General features: G+C 41.4%; 1 long non-coding RNA gene across 3 annotated transcripts in view; it reads left to right on the forward strand.

Moving 5' to 3' along the window:
* LOC103170253 overlaps window positions 1–23,425 on the forward strand; it is a 95,051-nt gene extending 71,626 nt beyond the window's left edge. The window contains exons 2-5 of one of the 3 annotated variants that reach the window (XR_003761634.1): window positions 5,859–6,021; window positions 15,591–15,675; window positions 19,961–20,182; window positions 23,197–23,425. This is a non-coding gene — a long non-coding RNA (uncharacterized LOC103170253). Of the gene's footprint in view, window positions 1–5,858; window positions 6,022–6,478; window positions 6,577–15,590; window positions 15,676–17,510; window positions 17,603–19,960; window positions 20,183–23,196 lie in introns of those variants that run through there. The other 2 variants (XR_005660280.1, XR_486054.3) reach the window with 2 other exon arrangements.
* Window positions 23,426–24,201: the final 776 nt, after the last annotated feature.

Raw genomic sequence — 24,201 nt, forward strand, 5'->3', positions numbered from 1 at the left:
AGAAATTAGGCTGAGGTAAACAAGAGTTTTGGTAAAATGGGAAAGTGATGCTTGTTTCCATCAGATGCTTCATCGCTGTAATGCTGGTAAGAATGAGAAAACTTGGTGAAATTTTCGAGAGCTAATAGATTTTTGTTACCATATCCCAATCCTGCACTGAACATAATGACTTTTGTTTATAACATCGTCGATCTACATGATAACCCTACCATTCAACTTTGTTCAGTATTTTATATATGTGAAACTCAACAAATGAGATCTAACCTGACCCTCCTAATGCTTAAATTAAGCTTAAAGAGTGCTTTTGGACATTCCAAAATAATGGGGCTCTTTAAATTTACATCTCCTTCCCTGATCTTTCTCCTCTGCAGTCTCTTATTTCCTCGTGTCTTTAGAAAATCCAGGTAGAGATGAGGAGTTCTGTTTTGGACATGTGATGTTTCAAGTGTTGGTGAGCATCAAGTAGGTATGTCCTGCCGACACCTCAAATTTAACAAGCTCAAAATAGAACTCCTTATCTTCCCACCCAGAACCCTGTTCTCTCTCTAACTTTCCTATCACCATAGACAGCACCATCATCCTCTCTGTCTCACAAGCCCGTAACCTTGGCATCATCCTCAACTCATTTCACTCATTCAACCCACATATTCAATCTGTCACCAAATTCTGTCACCAAATATGAGGATCCTCTTCCTGAATGGAAGCAAAACTAATTCTGATATCCTTCACACACTATCATTTATTGTGTGCTAACTAAGGCAGATGTTACTCAGTTCACTTCCAGGGAATAAGCTTTTGAATTAGATTTGGATTCCTCAGGTTTGGTCTCCACTAGCAAATCAAAGGGTAGAACTGAGGCCTTTAAGGGTAAGTCTCTGGGTATTTTGGACAAAAGTCTGTTTTTGCTGAGTTTTCTTGACATTTCCTTAATAATAATAATGTATGTAGTTCTTCATATTTGAAGAAGACACTACTGATGGAAAAATTCACCGGTGAATCTGTGAATGTGGCTGGAAAGGACAATGGAAGACTCACAATCCAAGCCACACTGTGCACATAAAAAGACTGTCCCTGTTGAGTCGTAATGTTTAATGCTTTCAGAGCCTGGCACTCTTTTCTCTTTTGCTCCTTGTCTCTTATTCTCTGCAAAGCTTTTGCTGGAAAAGAACCACTCCTTTCTCAATAGACAACAGTAAAAATAATTATGGCATTTATTATATGTTAAAACCTGAGCTCACAACCTATCTTATCTCCCATTCTACAGATGAAGAAACTGAGGCCCAAACAGGTCAAGTGACTTGCCCAAGTTCCTGGTCACTGGTGGAGCTGGGAGCCAAACCCCAGTCTCCTGACTTCCAGCATTAGGCTCTTTCCACTAGACCATGTACTTCATTTGTATTGATTTCATGAAGTGAATGGTTCCGCATGGATCTGAACCAGTTACCTTACTGCATTTTGTCCTTTCACCTTGCTCACCAACTCTTACCAGTTAGAAAGAAATTCTGAATCCTAATTTAGCTCCTCACCCATAGCATTCTTTGGGCATAGAATGAGCTATAGAGAGTCAGAAAGTTAATTTACCTATTGAGTTGGTCTTGAGTTTCAGGAAAGGAATGAATATGAGATAAATAGATGAGACTGATTTCAACAAAAGTGGTGATGAGTCATTTAGGAACTTAGAAAAGTGATTGTTAGCCTCTTGAGGGAGGGACTGTGGCTAACACCTAAATCCTAGAGTGCCTAGAATAGGGATCCAGTGGAGGCTCATTAATCTCTATTACATGATGATGGTAACTCAGATTGTAACATACTCTGGAAATTAATCAAAATTTTTTACTGATCTCTGGACATTTGTCCATACAAACCCTAAGCCAGCACACCCCAGTTTCGGTGAAAAGTAGTTTAAGGCATGCATGCATGTGTAGCAACTGTAAGACATCTATACAGGCCAAAATTAACTATTTTATTTGATAATTCAAACCCTTTTTTGCAAAATGGTAACTTTGGCAACTGAAAAATTTTAATATACAATTGCATTCAAAGTCAGTAGTCTATCTTTTTAACAAATAAGCCAATGAGTAGTTTGTTCGAGCCAAGCCTTACCTTTCTCCTTTGAGTTTGGCAGGTCTCTAGAATTCTGTCTTTGAACAGGACAGTGAAGTAGCAGACAATTTGGGGAAAGCAACAACAATAACAAAAAATGCTGCTTATTATTGTATCTCTTCATGAACGACTTGGGAAAAAACCCTGAAAGGAACAGTGTTTAATTTAGCCTTTATTCTGACTATTAAATTGTAGCTGATTATTTATAAGAAGAAAGTACATGGGGCTTAGTAAACAGTTGATTGCTTTAATAAGTAGCAGGACTAGACAGGACTTATTTTGGTGTTTTTCTCTATTTGCCAAAGTAAACTTTGCAGCTTTTAAGCCCCAGACTTGTACAGAAAAGCAGCTATTGTTCTAACAGTGCCTGTCTGGTGGCTTTTTTTCTTTCGAGACCTTCTCATAAAAAAAAACCAAAAACCCAACAACCTTAAGATCCAACATGAATACTATGTAATCCAGATTAAAGTAAAATACATTAGTAATAATTAGAAGTGGGAAACTTTGGAAATTTCACTTCCCAAAGAGAAACCCATTTTTTCAGAAGGATACATTATGAACAGATATATGCATATGGCATAGATAAGCATTGTTCTCTTACCTCTTGAAAATAATATTTAGTTTTCATCATTTCTGCCTTTTGCTTACTTGTCACAACTTGAACAATCAGTTTCACTTCCTGTTGGTTAGATTTTCTGATTTTTGTGTATTAATAATAATAGTATTTATTAAATGCTTACTATGTGCCAAGCACCAAGGAAGATACAAGATAATCAGACCAGACACAGTTCTCTTCCTGCACAGATTTCACAGTCTAAGAGGAAGGGAGAGAAATTCTTTTATCCCTTGCAGGCAAGTGGCAGGGCCATTTGAGAGTGAGAATAGCAGTAATGGAGGGAAGAAGAGTGGGAATAAATGTTTTTAGGAGGTGCAAGGAGATCGGGTCACAGGTGCAGGAAGAGAGCTTATATTAGAGAACAGACCTCCTCTAGGAAGGGGAAAGAAAGGATATGGTGGGAACACAATGGAAAGACTTTGGGAAGTTCCCATTTAATGGTAACTTTTTTAGCCACAAAAATATTAATGAAGTCATCAGGAGAGAGAAGGGGAGGCAGTGGGGGGTTTATGGAGCTACAGGAGTTATGGGCATTATAGTCAAAAAGGGAGGAATAGGTGAGTGGGCAAGCAGAATAGAAAACTGAATTTTAGCAGGAAAAAATTTTAGTGGGGTCTAGCTCCATTAATTGCAGGAGTGAAAAAGGTGAACTCTACAGGAGGTCCAGAGCTGGGAATGGTGTGTGAGTGGTGGAGGAAAGGGGAGGCAAGGTAGTTGATCTGGTAGAAAGAGTGGAGAGAGAGCAGGGACTTCCACATCGAGGGATTGGAAAATGGCAGGGAATCTAGTAGGTGTGTGGTCACCTGAGATGGTGTGGTTTGAATTTGGGGGCAGAGCAGATGTGGGTGAGTTGTCAGGTTGGAAAGTTTTAATCAAATAGTAGTAGGTGGGAGTCGGTGAGGTTAGAGATGGGACATTGACTGAAGAACCAGTCTGTGTCTGTGCTGATGTGGGATGAAGTAAAATATCAACAATACAGAAGTGAAAGCAAGTGGATGGCCATGGGCTGAAGGTTGATTCCTCAAGTATCAATCTTCAGTATCCTTTCTTGTTTCCTAGGAGAAAGGAATGAAAGTAAGAAGAAAGACATCACACTGGTCACAGATGCAGAGGTCGGGCCCAGCAGGGTGGTAAATAACAGTAACTAATTGCAGCAGAGGGTGGTAGGGATGGAACGTGTGGGATGCAAGTGAAGGGAAGGGAAGAGAAGGAGGGTGAGATAATTTAGGAGAAAGGAGTAAGCAAACTTCTCTCCCTTCCCCAATGAGATGGGAGGAGTGGGAGAAGGTAAGGCAAACATGAGAGAGAGAGGCTTGAGAGGGAGAAAAAGAGAAGGTGAAGTCCAAGGAAGAGAGAGAAGGGGGAGAGAGAGAGAAGAGGTGAGGCCTGAAGGAGAGAAAGAGGAGGTGAGGTCTGAGGGAGAGAGAGAGAAGTTGAGACCTGAAGAGGAGAGAGGGTGGAGGTGAAACCAGAGAGAGATAGAGAGGAGGTGAGGCATGAGAGAGACAGTAACTGAGGCCAGAGGAAGGCAGAAAGGCAGTGATTCCTGAGGGATATGGAAAGGATCTGAGGCCCGAGGGAGAGGGAGAGGAGCTGAGGTCTGAGGGAGACAGAGAAGATGTGAGGCCCAAGGAAGAAGGAGAGAAGCTGAAGCCTGAGGAAGCCAGAGAGAGAGAAAAACAACAACAATGCCATTAGGTGTGAGCCTTGTCTCGAAAATAGTGAGGAGGGCAGGAGAAGTAGAACAGGAACAGGTCAGTGATAAAAAGCAATTTGTCCACATTGGAGCAGTAATTCTGTGGACCATATAAGAATGGTGTGTTGGGACGGAAGGTCAGACGGGGACTAGAATGGTGGGTGGGGATGCCAGGGATAGGGATGAAGTGACAAAATTTTGGGGGATGGGGTGTTGGGAGAGTAGAACAGGGATATGTAGCAAAGGGAGGTGAATAATCTTCCATTGCATGAACTTACCTCAGTGTGTTGCTGAGATAACTCGAGGCTCCCCAAGGTTCTAAAGTAGCAAATAATAGTAACTGTGGTATTTGTTTTAGCACTTAATAAGGGACAAGCAACTGTTCTAAATGTTGAAGTAGATACAAGTTAAATGGGCGCGCAGTCCCTGACCCACATGGGGCTCACTGTCGCAGTAGGAGGGAGAATAGGTATGAAACCCCATTTTAAACAGATGAGGAAACTGAGGGACAGAGAAATCAATTGACTTGCTCAAGGTCACACAGCAGCCAAACGATAGAGTTGGGATTAGAACCCAGGCCCCCTGACTGACAGTAGGCTGTACTGCTTTCCAGAAGTTGCTTCAGCCCCCACAGGGTCACAGTAGGGTGGGATCCAATCAGCTAAATATATATATTCAGCATAGAATATGAAACTGAATACCTGCATGTATACTGTTCTCTGTAAACTATTTCAATGCACTCAACAATCCTGTAAAAGCTCTTATAGTGTCTTATTTTTGAGAAGTAAGCAGGATAGTTTGTTTATTGGGGTACTATGTGTATTTAGTTAAATTATATAGTTTACATATAAGCACTCTCTGAAATGGCTTTATTGATACCATAAATCAATGCAATCCTTTCTATATATTAATATGAAAGTTTTATTTCCAGTAAAATTTCACTAATTTGGACTGGTACTAAGTCTAAAAGTGAAATATTGAAATTGTAATAGTTTTTTGAATCTCTATGCTTTTGCTGAATTTATCCTATCCTCTTTGTTCTGCTTCTTAAACTGTAAGCTCATTGTGAGCAGGGAATGGGTCTGCGACTCTATTATACTGTACTCTCTCAAGGGCTTATTACAGTGCTCTGCACATAGAAATCACTCAGCAAATGATTGATTCTTACTTCAGATTTAAATTTGTTTAATTTGAGGAATAGCAGGGCTTGATAGCAAAAGGCTTTTGGTCTCTTCCCCCCATTGAGCAAACCTCTATGGGTTAACTCTTAGGTATAGATTTAAAGTTGACTATTTTAGGTGAAAACCTGACTTCCATGTCCAAATGACTTCAAATCCTAGGTTGGTTTAGACCCAAGTGAATGAAATTTACTGAATCTTAAAATGTGAAAGAACTTGCTTCCGGCTCCTTTTTAACTTCCATAATTGTTCCTTCTCTTTGCAGGAGTGAAAACGGCTGTTGCAGATGTTTGCTTCATGAACAGGCTACTTTTGAGCATCTTGAAACCTAATGGAAGATCAGAATGGGGGGATTAGTGATTAAGATTTTGCAAGGAACAAGAGCAAAACCTCTCAGGACCAGCCCTTAAAAAAACATCTGTTTTCAGGTAAGGCAGGGAACCGAGGAAAGGAACAAAACTTTTTTTTAATTTAATGTGCTGTGGAGTCCTACAAAATGGATGCTTTTTGCAGTGTAAAATGTGGAAAGTGACAGATGGATCAGCAATAACTGAGAAACAGTTGTACATATCTGGCCAGCATGGATTTGATTGTGTACTGGATAGTCAGCCAGCCACAGGCCTGAACTATTATTTTAGGAGTCTGGACAGAAACCTCAGAAAGTCATTGCTCTGGCTGAAAGGTGGGGAGAGAGAGAGAGAAGTGGTGAGAAACAGAATCATTTCTAATCAAACTCTCCAAACTCCCTGTTCTGATTGAGCCTGAAATTCTCATCAGCAAAACTATTTTCTGCTGTGGGGGAAGGGAACCTGGTCATGTGACTGCTTTCAGTGTGAGACAAGAGTGAAATCACCTGCTTGCTAAAAAAAAAAAAAAAAAAAAAAAAAAGCTGTAGGTCTAGTGGGTGTTTGAAAAGCACTCTAGCTGCTTGAATGGAGTAATGGCTGATTCACACTGAAAGTCAGATAAAGCAGAGCTTTCCGGTAGGATGTTATTTAATAATTATATCTTAGTTTTCATAATGAAATCATCTTAACTTTCTGACCTTGCAAACTGCAGTGAGTATGTGATTTATGAAATTCTATACTAAATTCCTTTGTTCTTAGCTTTACTTTTTGTATTAACAAATAATCTTGCTAGGATTTCTTTGAGTCAGTGCCATTCTGAATAAAACCCGCCCTAGCAGAAAATGGTATGGATTGAGGTTAGATATCAAAAGAACAAACACTTACATAATATCTTTAGGTTTTGAACTTATCTTGAGGAGTCTAGCAAAAATAAAAAGACCATTAGGAATAACCACAAAGCGTTATCTTCGGGCTCATCTGTCAGCATTATTTTGAATCTTTTGTAGTAAGTGCTTTAAAATATGCTCATATAAGATGTCAGAACAACCAGTCCAGTCTAGACTTTGAGGTGGTAGTTTGGGGAAGCTTCTTGGAGTTCAATTCTGAAGAGCTGTCTATAGTGGGGGCGGGGGGTGGGGAAAGACTTGTTTTGCTGGAGAGGAGAGATCATTTCAGCTTGTGAATGGGAAGAATGCATGATAATGGTGAAGTTCCCTTGACTCTGCCTGCCATCTCTTCCAATCCTGATTCTCTATCCCTGCTCCATCCCAGCACTCCCATATCCCTCACTGGTCTGGGTTACCCCACAATCTGCTTTCTTTTCCTCTTGCATCTGTGCAGCTCAGTGCAGATGATGAGAATCCAGGCTTTAGGCCAGCTTCTGCCATTTGGTCTGTCCTGTTAACACTCAACACTCTTTGGCTTAAAAGTAATTTTTCTTCTCCTTTCTCTTCAACTCTTCCACACCTTTAATTCCCCAATATCTCCACCACCTCTCTCACAAACTTCTGATGACCTTGCCAACAATTTTATCGGCAAAATTGAAACCGTTCGGTGGGAACTAGTTTCTCCATCTCTTCCTCTCTACTGTATCAGTCAATGGTAGTTGACTATTTACGGTGTGCAGAGCACTGTTCTAAGCACTTAGAATGTAATACAACAGAGTTGGTAGGCACGTTTCCTTTCCCCAAGGAACTTACAGTCTAGAGGAGGGAGGCAGCCATTAAAATAAGTTACAGATATGCATACAAGTTTTGTGGGGCTGAGGATGGGGTGAATATTAAGGGTATAAAGCCAAGTGCCTGGGTGATACAGAACGGGGAAGGAATACGGGGAATGAGGGATTAATGAGGGAAGGCCTCCTGAAACAGATGTGATTTTAATAGGGCTTTGAAGGTGGGGAGAGTGGTCGTGTGTTGTATATGAAGGGGAAGGAAGTTCCAGGCCAGATGGAGGCCTCTCTTTGTTTTCTACTTTTTTACTGTTTCTAAAAAGAGCTATTATAGTTACTCTCCAAATCAACCCTTTATCTCTAGTATATAACTTATCCTATCCGCTCTCACCTCCTAAAGTCACTGGCCCCCTAACTTCTCACTCACAGCTCCTTCTCTTCTGCCTTTGCACATGCCCAAATCTTCCCTTACACTTAACAAGCACTCTCTGACCTACAGACACCTTTCAGTTATTGCCCCATGTCCCCACGCCCACTTCTATTGAAATTTCTGGAACCCACTTGTTTACATCTACTGCCTTCATTTCCAAAACTCTCTTCTTGACCTCCTACAGTCAAGTTGTTGATCCCTTATGCCCACTCTCTAGAGTCACCACTGACCTTCTGATAGACAAATTCAATATGCTCTATTCTGTCCCTAATCCTCCTTGACCCCCTGGTTTATCTTTAAAACTGTGGCACCATTTTCTTCTTGAAGCATTATCAAGCCTGGCTTGTGATGACATGGAACTAACCTCATTCTCCTCCTCTCTCTGACCATTCCTAATAATAATATCATAATGATGACTTATTAGGCACCTATGTCACAAGCTCTGTACTAGATACAAGATAATCAGACATGATTACATGATAATACTTAATGTTGGTATTTGTTAAGCACTTACTATGTGCAGAGCACTGTTCTAAGCGCTGGGGTAGATACAGGGTAATCAGGTTGTCCCACGTGAGGCTCACAGTCTTAATCCTCATTTTACAGATGAGGTAACTGAGGCACAGAGAAATTGAATGACTTGCCCACAGTCACACAGCTGACAAGTGGCAGAGCTGGAATTTGAACCCATGACCTCTGACTCCCAAGCCCGTGCTCTTTCTACTGAGCCACGCTGCTTTATAATCAGACAGACCCTATCCCACATGGGCTCACAGTTTAAGAGGGAAAAACAAACATTTTACCCCTATTTTACAGATGTGAAAATTGAGGCAAAAAGGGTAAAGTGACTTGTTCAAGGTTACACAATAGGCAAGTGGCAGAGCTGAGAATGGAAGCTGGGTCCTCTAACTTCCCAGTACTGAGAAGCAGCATGGCCTAGTGGAAAGAGCACGGGCCAGGGAGTCAGAGAATGTGGGTTCTAATCCCACTCCTCCATGTGTCTGCTGTGTGACTTTGGGCAAGTCTCTTAACTTGTCTGTTCCTCAGTTACCTCATCTGTAAAATGGGGATTGAGGCTGTGAGTCCTAAGAGGGAGAGGGACTGTGTCCAACCTGATTACCTTGAATCTTCCCCAGATCCTAGAATAGTGCTTTGATGTATAGTAAGGGCTTAATAATAATAATGATAATGTTGGTATTTGTTAAGCGCTTACTATGTGCAGAGCACTGTTCTAAGCACTGGGGTAGACACAGGGGAATCAGGTTGTCCCACGTGGGGCTCACAGTCTTAATCCCCATTTTACAGATGAGGGAACTGAGGCACCGAGAAGTGAAGTACCTTGCCCACAGTCACACAGCTGACAAGTGGGAGAGCTGGGATTCGAACTCATGACCTCTGACTCCAAAGCCCAGGCTCTTTCTACCGAGCCACACTGCTTCTCTGACAAATCATCTGTCATCTCCCACTCCTTTCTGCATCACCCTGACTTCACTCCCTTTGCTCTTTCCCCTTCCCAGCCCCACAGCACTTAGGTATATATGTGAATTTTATTTATTTGCACTGGTGTCTGTCTCCCCACCTCTAGACTCCAAGCTTGTTATGGGCAGGGAATGTCAGTGTTTATTGTTGTATTTTCCCAAGTGTTTAATATGGTGCTCAGCACTCTAAATGCTTAATAAGTATGATCGAATGAATGAACAAATACCACAATTATTATCATTATTACTGTGGTCTTAGTACTAGGCCACACCACCCCTCACTTCTCTGTTTTGGTTCTGGCTTCTATTCCACCTCTCATTTCTTAACTGTGGGTGCTCAACAATGCTGTTGTTCTGGGTTCCCAACTCTTCTTTCTCAAAGCCCACTTCTGGAAAACTCACATGTGCTCCCTGTCTATAACTATTACTGCTACATGGGTGGCTCCCCAGTCCATCTCTCTAGTCTGGATCTCCCATCTATCCTGCAATTTCATATCTCCTCTTTGTTTCTTGGACATCTCCCACTGGGGGTCCTGCCAGCACCTCAAATTTAACAAGTCTAAAAATCAAACTCTTTCTCTTCTTTGCCAAGTATCCTCCTCCTAACTTTCCCACCACCATTCTCCACCCCAGAACATTTCACTGGCTTCCTGTGCCTCTCTGTATCTAGCAAAATGTCCTCATAATTGACCTAAAGCCTCTTCACCCCAATTTATATATGTTTTCTTCACTTGTGGCAACCTAAGCTACTCTCTTCAATTCCTCCTTAGCTAACAGTACCTCACTTTGAACTCTGCCATCCCTGAATTTATGCTTGTGCTTTTTAAATGTTTTTTGTTAAGTACTTGCTATGTGCCAGGCACTGTAATAAGCACTGAGGTAAATATAAGATAATCAGGTAGGGCACAGTCCATGCCCTGGTCTCACAGTCTTAATCCCTATTTTACAGATGAAGTAACTGAGGCACAGAGGAGTTAAGTGACTCACTCAAGGTCACACAGTGGACAAGTGGGAGACCATGGCTCCCAGGTTCTCTGACCCCCAGACCTGTGCTCTGTCCACTAGGTTATGCTGCTTCTCTGTTTCACTGGCTTGGAACTCGCTCCTTTTTCAACTCAACCTTAACCTTCCCTATATAATAATTATGGTGCTTGTTAAACACTTACTCTATGCCAAGCACCATTCTAAGTTCTGGGACAAATACAAGTTAATCAGGTTGGACACAGTCCCTGTTCCACACGGGACCCACACACTCAGTCCCAACTTTACAGATATGGTACTGAGGCACATATAAGTGCAGTGACTAAGCCCCCTGAAATCCCACCTTATCTAACGTGTCTTCCTAACGACTTCCCAACAGCCTAAGTTGTTCCACCCCATTATATAAACTCATCCAGCCTGCCGTAACATTTAATAATTTATTCTTATCCTCTGCCTTTATACACAAGCTTATTCAATTATAAATTCAATTCGTTTTGACTGCTGTATTAATAAGTACTTTTATAGCTGTCTATCCTATTAGAGTGCAAGGTCCTTATGGACAGAGAATATGTCGCTTCTTAATCTGAGGCCTTGTTCCACGCATTGCACTCAGTGGCTGTTCGATAAATGTTGCTGCTCCTGCTACTATTACAATGTGTGTCATTTAGTAGGCTAGATCTCAGAGAAGGTAAAGTCTTGTGTAGAAGTTTCAATTTAATTCTAGGGAAAATTGAGACCCAGTGAAGTTTTCTGAGAAAGGAAGTGAGATGATCAAAGCTTTACTGGAGGAAAATGAATAAGGCACACTCCACCCACTGGGGGACTCTTAGACACGGTTCTTTCAAGGCCCACCTGTTTTAACAAATTCTTCTGTTCCTTGGCTCCCTCCGACTTGAAACCTCACAGTCATCCTCCATCGACATTTTCTCTGGTGTAGGTACTTGCAGGCCAACCAGATCTCCCACTACTTAAGGTTTCACTTCTCACCTAGGTTTGACCCTAGTTTTCCATAAGCAGGAGAAGCTAGCACCCCAAGGCCCAGCCCCACTAAAGACTCTGGAAAGAGCTTTTATATGTGAGATCTGACAGCTTTCTAAGTTGCCAGTTTTAGAATCATTGATATCGGGTCCTGAGGGCATGCTTTGGCTAGTGTAGCTGACTAGATGAAGTATGGCTCCCTTATTAACTTGTCAAAGTACGATGCAGCTGCATCATTTGCTCACCCATTTGCTTAACTTAAATAAAGGTTGGTGGTTAGGCTTCTGTTGCATTGTGCTCTCCTGCTAATTATCAGTGTATTTGTTTTAGAGACAATTAGCCACCTGGTTCATTCTCCCATTGAAGTCAGGTCATCATGAGTTACATCTGCTTTCAGGACTCTTCAAGTCCAAGACATAATAAAAAGATGATGGCTATGATTATAAAAATCGTGCAGGGTTGGGCGTAAGTTGTACAGCATATTGAATTCCCAAGGAGGATTGGGTTACATCGCTCTTGCCGGGGTTTCTCTCTGCACGTCACAGAAGATGGATGTGAACCGAAAACTGTTTCACAGAGCCAGAAGTCCTTAGCCTGTAAATGGTAAAAGTATCTGCAAAGGTAGAAGCTGATAATGGCAAGGCAGAGTGAGACATGATTTCTCCCCAGGGCACTGTACTGATACCACAGAAAAAGCGACAAGTCGAGCACGTCTTAGTGCTTGCAGAATTTGCATAAAACCGAAGTTGTTCAGACCTGTGGGTGTTTCCTTTTTAAAAATGTGCCCTATAATGTGACATAATGTTATGCATGGCGCACATTTACTTTTATAATCCCATATGCTCCAGCAAAATTTAGCATTTTGGATTGTATTCCGGTTGAACCTCAATAAATCGTCATGATGACCCGGAGACTTCGTGTATTTCCAGATTTCGCGGGTTGTTGTTGAATGACATGGAGGCATCTTGCTATCAATGGATGGCCTTTTGAATCTTGATGAGAACTACCTCACAGTAAACACATAAATCAGATGTGCTCTACGCGAAGCTTGATGAGATCAGCTGATGTGGTGAGCCTGACAGAGAGAAACTCTTAACTGGATTTGGCACAATGCCTAGCACTTGGGTGCTTTGCAGTATTCGACCGTACTAATCGTTCATTTAGGTTGCTTATTCCTTGGAAGAGAGTTAACGCATGGTGCATCCATGGAGTAGCTCAGGCCTGGGAGAATGTTAGGCTTTGGTGGAAGCTCCATTATCCTTCCTTGTTCCCTCTGCCACACACACATCCAAAAAAAATTTAGCTGGCATCTCATAATTCTGGTTTGGGACAGTGGTTGCTTTTTAAAAAAATGAAACTCTCTGCAAGCCAACTAGTTCCACTCCTTAAACTGCCCCCCACCCCCACCCTGAGCCCAGAATGGTGATAGACTCAGAAACCGATGCTGACCGGATTCAGTCCAAGAACGGGGAGGATGAAGGGGTGGAATTCCTAAAGTGGCCGGTAGTTCCTCTCTTTAAAGTATTCTCTCTCGCCTTTTGGTGTGACCAAGGGAGAGCTTGCCTGGGCTTGCTGATTCTTGTGCTTGTCTTGCTATCCGTGTGTGAGTGGAACTGGATTTTTACCTGTTGTATACAATTGTGATTAAACTGGAAGTTTGTCAGAAAGTTCAGTTGGAATAATGTCTTTCTCTCCCTCTAGACTGTAAACTCATTATGGTCAGGGAATGTATCTGCTAATTCTGTTGCATTATACTGTCCCAAGCCCTTAGTACAGTGCTCTGGCAAATGCTCAATAAATACTATTAATTTAACAATATGAAATTTCCCGGGGAGGCTTTAGAGTTGTGTAGATCCCCCTTTAAGCTTTTCCTCACAACTGGCTGGAGAATCTTTAGGATAGCGGATGTCCCAATTACAAGTAAAAAAAAAAAAAAACCAAGGCATCAGGGGCTTTTGGCCATGATGTTAGATATGAAGAAATAATTTAATTTGAGATGCAAAGATGTCCTATGATTTTTTTTGATCTTCCACACAAAATTCATTAGACTTGAACTATGCAATGTCTAACAAACTGCATGGAAAAGTGAAATTAGATAGGATTTCCCTGAATTAAAATGTGTAAGAAGGTAATTTGGCCCGATAGAACACCACCATTGATGACACATAGTTGTTACAGTTTGAAAACATTTGCCTGTTAAGAGGCTGGTGCCACGTGAAACATAAATAATTTGCATGTGGTGAGAATGTAAGACAGATAAAGTTATTGTTTTACTCACATTGATTCATAATAGTGGCACTTTAGAGAGTGGAGTTCTGTTACACCAGCTACATACAAAATATACTTCCGTTGTCTGGATCTATTTTTATATCGGTGCTTTTCTACAGCCTTACAAAGCTGTTGCAAACTTAATCCTGTTTAGCAATTATGATTTACTTCAATTGGCTGTACTCATTAAACTGTTTAGACATAGATTTGAAGAATAATATCCACTTTGTTCCTTTAGTAAAACTTTGGAGAAAAGCGCACATATTTCAAATTGCATTCTTGGCATGGACCAATTGAAGGGGGAAACAAAAGCTTATCATAACTCAATATACATTTTTTTTGAAGAATATCCTAAGATCATTAAATAAGGACATCAAAGCTTGTGTTATTTTTAGCCAAAAGGAGGAAAAATTCCTGACAAAGCCAATTATAGAGTACATGCATACTGTTTATTTAGTCTTGAAAAATGTAAATTCTTGTTTTTTAAATAAAAGTAACCCAGGGATTTTTAATCTATTAAGTAACTAAGGCAAGACCAAAGGTGTATCACTCTTGCAAGCCTGATGGTACATTATAAAAAAAATCAGTGGTTTTGCCATTACCAAGGCACTCTATTGAAGTGTTTTTAATTTGAAACATCAGCTTCATAGTTTTCTTTAGGGATCCTGGTGGGTGCAGCTTACTATTACCGGTCCATGTTGCAACACAACTCTGTGCTGTGTGGTATTTTCTAGTCTTCATCCTTCAAGCGTATCACCTTACGTTCTTCGATCCTCATCTTTTAAAGATATAATTAAATAACTTGGAGAGGGTAGGTAATGAGAGATCGAGGCATTAAAAATGTCAGGAAATGTATGAACTTGAAGGAAAAACAGTGCCCAAGTCCTGATCTACAGTGTACAATTTTAATAACGACCTTCCTTAAAAATGTATTTGTCAATTCCACGGTTCAAAGAAGAGTCAAGTTGAAGCCTAAATTGGTGGTAATCATAAGGAATACCCTGGGGATGCCATGTTTAGAGGTAAATAAGGCCCAAGAATGTCAGGGAAAATAGTATGAGGTTGAGCGTCCCATGAAATAAATCCGTAGGCGAGAATGAATTCTAACGGAGAAGCTTTTTGAGTACAGAATGAAGCAATGTCTTTATTGTTATCATATGCATCTTTCACTGGTGTTTTTTTTTTTAAAAATGAAGCCATTGCTCCTGTTCTCCAAATTTTCTTGAGCAAATCTGCCTTGTATGCCCTTCTTTCTAAAATTCAGTGAATACGAGTAATGATCAGTGTATTGCTGATTGTACCTAAGACAACTGAATTAAAGCCAGTTCTCTCTTTTTGTGGTTCCAGACTAGCTGCACTATATCTAGGTCGGTGATCAAAACCCGTCGAATGCAAGTTTTATTTTTCATGTTGAAATCCTTCGGTTCAAAGCAGCATTTAAACACTGGAGGACTGTTCAACTATGAATATTGATCTTGATTTCTTATGATGAAGTTGGATCTCTAATACTGTCTTTACAACGTGGAAGATAAGGGAGCCAACCTATTCAAGTGCCAATCACCCCAATAATATTAATTTACGCATATAATGCAGTGCCAGGACTAATAAGAGTTACTAATAGAAATGTTAATAAGGTATTACTTTATGGTACATGCTTCTCATTTATAAGGGAAAGGCTCCTACACCCTTCCCAGTGGGACAGAGAAAAGTAAGTATTAGTCTGGTTGACAAAGCTGTATTTAGTTAATTCAGGCAAAAAAAATTGCACCACTGGTTAACTAGAAAAAATCATTTTACCTAAACTTACAGGATAAATTATTTGCCCTTTTCCTCACATTTACAGGGAAGACTTGATCTGAGGTTTTCTGCATCATCAAGGAGTAGAATGTTGAACTGATTATCCAGTCTTCCAAAGTGGATCTTTCAAGGTAAAATTCCCCTCTGTTTCTTCTGTAAATATCCTTTGTGTGTATGTGTGTGTGTGTGTTTTGGTGTTGCTCGAATTACCCAGGTAATTGTTTCAAAAATCTGATTCATTTGACCTGATTCATGTTGACTTCAACATTTTCTGCTGACCTTAGAGCAGGTGGAAGGAAGTAATGGCTCTCGGAAAGTTTGATATCTTTTTGGAGATTTTGTGCGAAAATGTATGATGTCTATTGGAAGGAGAAGAAAGACTGATGATTTGAGTTGAAAACGTTTTTCAGTTATGCCAGAAGCTAATAATACATTTGTGGTAGAATAATTTAATAGACAAGTCCAGGTATTAGTCTCTATTTTGTGAGTTCTTCAGTTTGAATTGATAGGTGTATTAGTAGGAGAAAACAAATAGAATTTATTTTTAATCTGTTTTGAAAATGACCTAAATGAAGAGGTTACTTCATTCTCCCACTATCGCGCATGTTCTCAAACTTGATTTGCGTTTTGCATTGCGGGTTCCTGTAAACCTCACTTTTGCCAGAGTAACGAGGTACTGCAAAGTATTGTTGATGCAGTAGTTCCTGTACTACAAATAGATGCTTTATCTCTGAATCATTTGCATCACACCTATCTTGGAGACTTTGATCATGCATTATGTCTCAACAGCTGCCCAGGTACACAAAATCATGGAGAAATCATCCCTGTCATTGTTTGTATCCCCATTCAGTATTTATATTTGGGGAGTGTGGTTGGTGGTTCCTGTTCCAACAGGGATCTTGTGATCTTGCTACAAAGCTTCCTTTGGATATCTCAAAGAGCTGATGTTTTTGACCGTGGTTCTGTAGGCAGTGCGAGCTTGGGCATTCCCCTCCCCACATGACTGTTGTCATCCTTGAGGTCCTCTGCTGCATTGCGATATAATCAATGAAGTGCTGCTTCGCTTTTTCCACCATTAACAGTGGAAAAAAAATCCCCTGTGGATGCAATGGCACACATCTTTCTTCTGTGACAGATATTTTTTTCTTCTCATCAACAATTTTGGAAAAGAAGCTGAGGGTGACCAGAGGATAACTTTGGTTGAGGTATTACCAAAGGGAAATCATGTATCATTGTTTCTCTAAGGATGTTGCTGAAACTTGTTTTTAGAAGTGTGATTCAAGGTGTTAATAAGAATGCATTGGTACTGTGGGTTTTATTTAGTTAAACAATGATATGCATATCCATTTATATATATTCCAATTTAGGTTACACTCCTATGGGTAGCTGTCATCATGCCTCTTTAGTTTTCTAACCTTCACCTTTTAACTGCATGGATAAACATGCTTAATTCAGTTGCATTGAATCCAATCCATCCCCACTGGGACCAATCCTTGCATGCTCAAGCCAGTGCAGTTTTATGGAAATGAATAGTTGTTGCTTTCAATGCAGAAGAGGTTCCCAACTCCACTGACTTCTCAGTGAAGCAAATGCTTTTCCCCAAGCCACTTTGGTTCACCAGAGCTAGGGCAGAAGCTAAACAAGCTCCTATCATGGCTCCAGATGAAGCAGCAGGGACATTAAAAGGCCCTTCCACTGCCTTGGAAAAATGGCTGAGGCCCAGGGTTGCCCAGAAACACGGAGGCGGGCTGAACCAATGGCAAAGCAGAGAAAGAGATTTGTGTGGGCTTGTCCAGCGGTGATTGGCAGCTGGGAAATATGACCACATACCAGAACCGGTCCCTCTAGGCCAGTGATAGATAGTTTTTGGCACTACTGGACGATTTTATGGTCAAAAAGAAGTCTCCAATCAAAGGTCCAGAAGGTCAGTTTGGTTACCATGGCAGCAGTTGTTGTCATCAGTGAGAAAGAGATGGAATGGAAATGCTATAAGTTAAGGATGGAGGAACTTTCCATTTTCTGCCATGACTCTGGGACTGAGTGTTAACAGTGAAGCTGGTGGGTTCATCGTGTGTGTTTGTGTCTGGGCACGTGTATGTAGGGCTGTTTTTGGAGACCCCACCCTGCTTTGAACCCTCCAAAATATGGTCACTCTGTACTCAAGGAAATGGCTAAGGACTAAGGAATGGTAAAATATTGTTTTTTTAAAAAAAAAATTTGTGATGATAGTGGTGAATAGCATCTATCTGAGCAGTTTTTATTGAGTATTTACTGTGAACTGAACACTGTGCCAACCACTTTGGGTCAAGTGACTCATCTGTGCAGGTTTGCAATAAAGGCCTCAAAAGCTTTTTCATTGTCTGCAGGATATTGGTAAAGATCATGTGACCTCCCCACTCACTTAAGATATTACAACTAAGTCAAGAGGAATGCTAGCTTTGCCATGTTGGAAGTATTTGCCCCACAATCACAGACTATTTTAGTGGTTTGTGTTTTACTAATATTTGGGACCATGGAGAAACTAGACTCCAGAATCATTTTCCATTTCAGATTGCAGCTAAAGCCCCACCCCTTGTCCTTCCTCTGCTCTTTCATTGATAATAAGTAGCATCCCTATGGGATGAAATTTGAAGGAAGAGAGATACTTCTCTGGTGAAAGATTGGAAGTTAACTACTGGCTACAGTATTCTATATGCGGTTTTTAATTTGTCTCTAATAAGTAGGGGTTGTAAACTGTCCCTTGGAGAGATTCCTCTAGTTGTTCTGAGATGTGAAGAGGAGGAGGGACAGGAGGAACTTTTGGGCCATAAAGGGTTGCTTTCTGGAGAACAGTCTTTCTCTTAGCTTTGTGGAATGAGGCTCCCAAGTTTCCAGGGAAGAAAAAAACTTCATTCCATGAACAATATAGGCATAAGTAGCAGTTAGTTCCAAACTGTCTGCTGCTTTTCAGCTAGGATTGTATGCAGTTTATGTCAAAACACTTCAGCAAAGAAATACAAATACAGACTAATGTTTGACTTCTTTTGTTGTGTTGAACTAGAGCCAGCAAAAGTATTTATATATAAATCCACTTGTGAAATGCATAACCCTCTCAATGTGACTTATATGTTTGAGGCTTAAAGAGAATACAGCCTGATTGACAGAAAGTACCGCTCTTACAATGTCAGAATGTATTACTGTGCTTATGTGGAAACTAAACTCATTCCTCTAAAAAGATGTATAGATCTCCTAATTAAGTGCTAGTGTAGTAAAGACTGGTAGGTATTTGACTCACTATTTGCATTATAAAAACATAACCAGGTCCCATACTACCACTAATCCCAAATAATGACATAACATTTTCCCTGAACTCCCAGGAAGACCTTGGCGTAGTAAATGACTTGGAAAAAGTTTAGATGTAGGAAGAAAGTTGATTCTTGTGAAGTGTATTTTGAGTGAGAAAAAAGAATGGAAATGACTATGACTTTTCATTTCCTTTCTGTAGAGTGGAACCCGTTCCACTATGAAGAGAGGAATTGTCACTGGGGCTGAATGTAACCATCAAATGACCAATTCCCACGTATCTAGTGGTTGCCCATTCACCTCTGTATCAAGCAGAAACTCATTCCCATCAGCTTTAAAGCACTCAGTCGGTTCATCCCCTCCAACCCTACCTCATTGATCATCTCCTAAAGCCCAGCCTGCACACTTAGCTCTTCTAATAATAATAATGATAATAATTATGATATTTGTTAAGCACTTACTATGGGCCAGGCACTGTACTAAGCACTGGGGTGGATATAAGCAGAGTTAGACACAGTTCCCTGTCCCACGTGAGGCTCACAGTTTCAACTCCCATTTTACAGATGAGGTAACTGAGGCACAAAGAAGTAACTTGAAGTAACTTGCCCAAGGTCATGCAGCATACAAGAGGTGGAGCCAGGATTAGAACCCAGATCCTTCTGACTTCCAGGCCCATGCTGTATCCACTAGTCTATCTCAGCACTGTCTTGCCTACTGTGCTTCAGTCTCGTCTATTTCACCAGCGACCACTCCCCATCCACATTTGCTAGATCTCCACTCTCATTAGGGCCACATCTCCTCCAAGAAGCCTTCTGTGATTAAGCCCTCTTTTTCCTGACTCCCTATTTCTTCTGCTTGACTGACTGTGCACTTGAGTCAGTGCACTCCTGAGCACTTGATATTTACCCTACCCTCAGTCCCACAGCCGCCATATACAAATCTGCAGTTTATTTAAATTAACATCTGTCTCCCCACTCTAGGCAGTAAGCTCCTTGTGGCAAGGGAATGTGTCTAGAAGAGCATTGTATTGTACTCTTCGAAGTGTTTATTGCAGTACTGTGCATACAGGGAATGCTAAATGAATACCCTTCATTAATGTCAGAAGCTGATCCCATTCCTGCCCAACTCTTTCAGATGTAGATTGGGATTGGCCTGCCTCCACCTTCTGCTCCCGTTGGACTCGGGTCATCCCTGATCTCAAGAGAGACCTGGTTAGTCCCGGACATCTCCAAAGTATTCTACATTTTCCCTCCCTGTGTTCCTTCTGAGCTGGGAAAGCCACAGAATTACCTGAATTTTCCCCCTGAGCCTTTGGGCAGGGGATGACCTGGGATGAGGACAAATGCTCCAGGAAAGGTGAGTTTGACACTGCTCATCAATCATGATTTCCAGAAACCCACACAGCCTCAACCTCTTCCAGTTTAAGTAATCAGGTAGAATGGTCACCGAGGAGGGTCCAAAGTAATTGAGAACGATCTAATTCTCTGCCTTTTTTTTCCTTCTTTCTTTTAATGGTATTTGTTAGGCACTTATCAAGTGTCGTGGCCCAGTACTAAGCGCTGGGGTAGAAACAAGCTAATCACGTTAGACACAACCCCTGTCCCATGTGATGCTCACATTCTCAATCCCCATTTTACAGATGAGGAAACTGAGGCACAGAGAAGTTAGTGACTTGTCCAGAGTCACAAAGGAGACAACTGGCAGAGCTGGGATTAGAACCCAGGTCCTGCTGACTCTTAGGCCTATGCACTATCCACTTGGACTAGCAGTATTCACCTAGACTTGTGAAAGGCAAAAACCTTTCACCTGACAGTGTTCGATTATTAGCTCCTGTGCTGCCCTTCCAAGCTAATGTAGTGAAATAAATGCCATCAACTATCTTCCCTTCTTGCTTGGCAAAAGAAATTGCTCGCTGAGTGAAAATGTGGCTACGAGGCTTCTTTCTTCAGTCAAGTGGCTGCGAAGCCATGTCCAAAGAGTACAATATCGTCCTCGAGTTTTAGACTCTGTCATTAGATAATTAGAAATGGAAATCATCATTAGATGACATCTCATTTGCACTCAGATACCTCAATCCTTGGAAAGATCAGTGGACACAAAGTGAACAAAGCAAAACCTCAGTTACTTCCAAGGTCCACGGTATCCTGCCTGATAATTCAGCTTTTAAAATGAGCACCAGATGTTTACCCATGGTTTAAAAGAAATCTGGTTTGGTCTAATGAATTGGGCAGTAAGTTAAAGAGAAGTTTAATTTTGTCATCGCCTCTTTTTTGGTGCCTTTTGGTTGGATTCTGTTTGAGGAGCAGTTGGCTGTAGGCCTTGTTTTGAGGTCTTGGTACATGGGATGTTTGAAGCCTTATGATTTGGCTGCAGGGAAGACACTAAGACCCATTTAAGTTCTGCAGAGTCGTCTAGAATTTACATGGTCTCACTTGATTGAGACCGTACAGAAATTGAGGTCATTATCAGGTCTTGGTGGCCATTGACAGCATTAAAGAAATCTGTACCCCACTTTGCTGATCTGTCCCCCTTTCTCCTCCCTGTCTCTGTGCCTGAGGTAAAATAAAGGTGTCATAGTCAATCAGTGGTATTTGAGTGCTTACTATGTACAGGCACTGCTCTTGAGAAAGTCAGTACAACAGAACCGGCAGAAACGTTCCCCTCCATTAACGATTTTACAGCCTGGACGACATAGGGATGAATGTGGAAATTTGCAGAACCAAAATAGTTGATAAATGTATCACAACTCTGCTGTATTGTAGTCTCTCAAGCGCTTAGTACAGTCCTTTGCACGTAGTAAATACTCAGTAAATGTCATTGAGGGATTGACTGCAGAGTATATTTCCATTGCTGAAGAACTGTTGCCTTATGAGTAAATGTGAGTGGCGCTTCTGAGCCACAGGACTGTCTGTCAGAAGCCATGTGGATGGAGTGTGGGCATTGAAAATGTTAATACTTGACTGCTACACAGGAGGCAGACTTTCAGAAAAATAAACTGACCTTTGTAAAATTAGAAGCAGGCCAGCATAACTGTTGGCTGTATGAAGTAGTGCATATAAAACATTTTTAAAAGTACAGGGCAGTGTGGTCTAGTGGAAAGGGCACAGGCCAGGGAGTCAGAGGACCTGGGTTCTAAGCTCTGCTCTGCCATTTGCCTGCAGGGGGAAGAAGAGGGTTTAGCTGTGGAGAGGTGAAGGGGGGCGGTAGGGGGAGCGGAGGGAAAAGGGGGGAGCTCGGTCTGGATCTGTAAAATGGAGATTAAGACTATCAGCCCCATATGAGGCAGGGACTGTGACCAACCCAATTTGCTTGTATCCACCCTAGCACTTACCCTAGTACAGTGTCTCCACATAGTAAGTACTTAACAAATTCCGTAATTATTACGATTAAACATCCGTCATATGTCATGGTGGGGGCAGTGGTGACTGGAAGTATGAAAGCATCCAGCCCAAGTCAGAAGCAGTGCCGGAGTTAAAAGGGGTCTGGGAGCGGGAAACAGTGGCTCATGGAAGCCAGTTCAGATTTCGCCGCAAGGGCTTCTACGTGACATTATCATGCTTATGCTGTGTGCACACAATGCATAACATGGTGCTGTCATACAGAAGACTGCACACTCAATAAATTATGATGTTAATGGAACAAGAGGGGAAGACATTTTTTTTTCCAGCCTTGGGAAACCAAATGTGTAAAGCCGACTCTGCCCCCTACCTATACTAAATATTTGTTTGCCCTCCACTTGCCCTTGATCTTTGTCTTTCAAGTTTTTGGTGCAGGGTGAGTAAGGAAATGCATTTAGTGTTGGAATATTATTCAGTGCCACGATTCCTTGTATCATGTTGGCAACCTCCCGGAACACTGTTCTCTTCATTTAGAAGTGTTCTTTTGACAGACAGTCTGGAACAAACTGTGCTTATATACATACAATGACATCAAGAGGAGGCATTGAAAGTCAAGGGTTTGACTGCCAAAACTCAGGACCGTAAACAGTAAACGAAGGAAGCAGCATCAGTGACTTGGCAAGATGATTTTTGAGCAAGTCTGCTATTTTCCAGCCTATGATGTAAATTCACAGACAGAATTGCTATTAGCATAGTGTCTCAGGAGCATCTCCATTATAGCTCTTCATAAAGACCTCCCTCAGAGGGGATACGGTCGTCAGTTGGTCCTTTGGGTACGGTATCCTCAAGCCTGTCTTTGATGTACACTTGACCTTTAGGGGCTTCCTTTGACTCTGGACTACGGACATTGGTTCATAAGGGGCATTAGTAGGGTGAACATAAGGTGGGAGGGAGGCACGATGGGAATTCCCTTAGACATTCAAGGAGGCCAAATGCTCAGAAGCTCGAGTCCCTGTTTTTCTAATTCCTCAGCTTCTACAGTGAGCTGAGTTCTTCCTGGCATTGGATTTTTCGTGCAGACTGTACCATTACCTCCTTCCCCTCAGATTTACAGAACTGAATACCATTAAGAGGAAAAAAAAGGTAAGGGAGAGCTACAAGAGGTTTTGAGATGAGACTGGAAGAAAAAAGTGTTATCCTAAGCATCACGGAGGAAGCTTCACATCAATAAACTTTGGAGTGGTTATCTTCATTCACTTAAGAAATGAGAAATCTTTTGATGTTGAATATCAGTTAGAAAATGCCCAGCTTCCCAGAGCCCATGTCTAAAGCTGAACTAAAAGGAGAGTGCATCTATAAAATAAAGAGCTTTCATGAAAAACAAGAGCCTCCACAGTAACCGGGCTCCCAATAAAAGCGAGAAGTGGGAAGACAATAATGACTATTCACTGATGGGATGAGAGATGATAATGGGCAAATTAGCCATTAGGTACTCAGTTAGCAGCACTGCACACCGTGCCATTCTAGACCAAGAGAAGTGCAATCCAAAAATAAAAGGAAGCGATTATTTGCTGATGATAATGATCAGCAGCAGAGGCAGGCTGGCCGTGAACTTGATCAATAGAATGAGAACTCGAAAAACAGGAGATGAAGTACTTCAGGCAAAAGGACAAGAGGCATTAGGCCCAAAATAGCACATTCCGACGGAGGGATTCTAACCGTGGTCCTAAAATAAACCTGCTTTATGAGAGCACTGTCAGCCTAGCACATTTCAGAAAAGCGCTTTGTAGAAAGCGGGTTTGAATTGCTTTGGGCCTGCGGGCAACTCAGCACTTTTCCACTCGAAGATTGCATGGCGCAATAAAGTGCTTTGTTCCCCACTGGCTGCCATTAGTGTCAATCGAATGCACATTTAAATGCGTGAGCAGCTCTACACACCTGTACTCTTTTAGTATGCATTGAAAATTCTCTTGGAAAAAGTACATTATTTGTACTGGGTTTTAGTAAGATGATATTGCCAGTTCACTCTTTTTTTTA

This window comes from Ornithorhynchus anatinus, chromosome 8 (assembly GCF_004115215.2).
Source record: "Ornithorhynchus anatinus isolate Pmale09 chromosome 8, mOrnAna1.pri.v4, whole genome shotgun sequence".
Classification (NCBI taxonomy): domain Eukaryota; kingdom Metazoa; phylum Chordata; class Mammalia; order Monotremata; family Ornithorhynchidae; genus Ornithorhynchus; species Ornithorhynchus anatinus.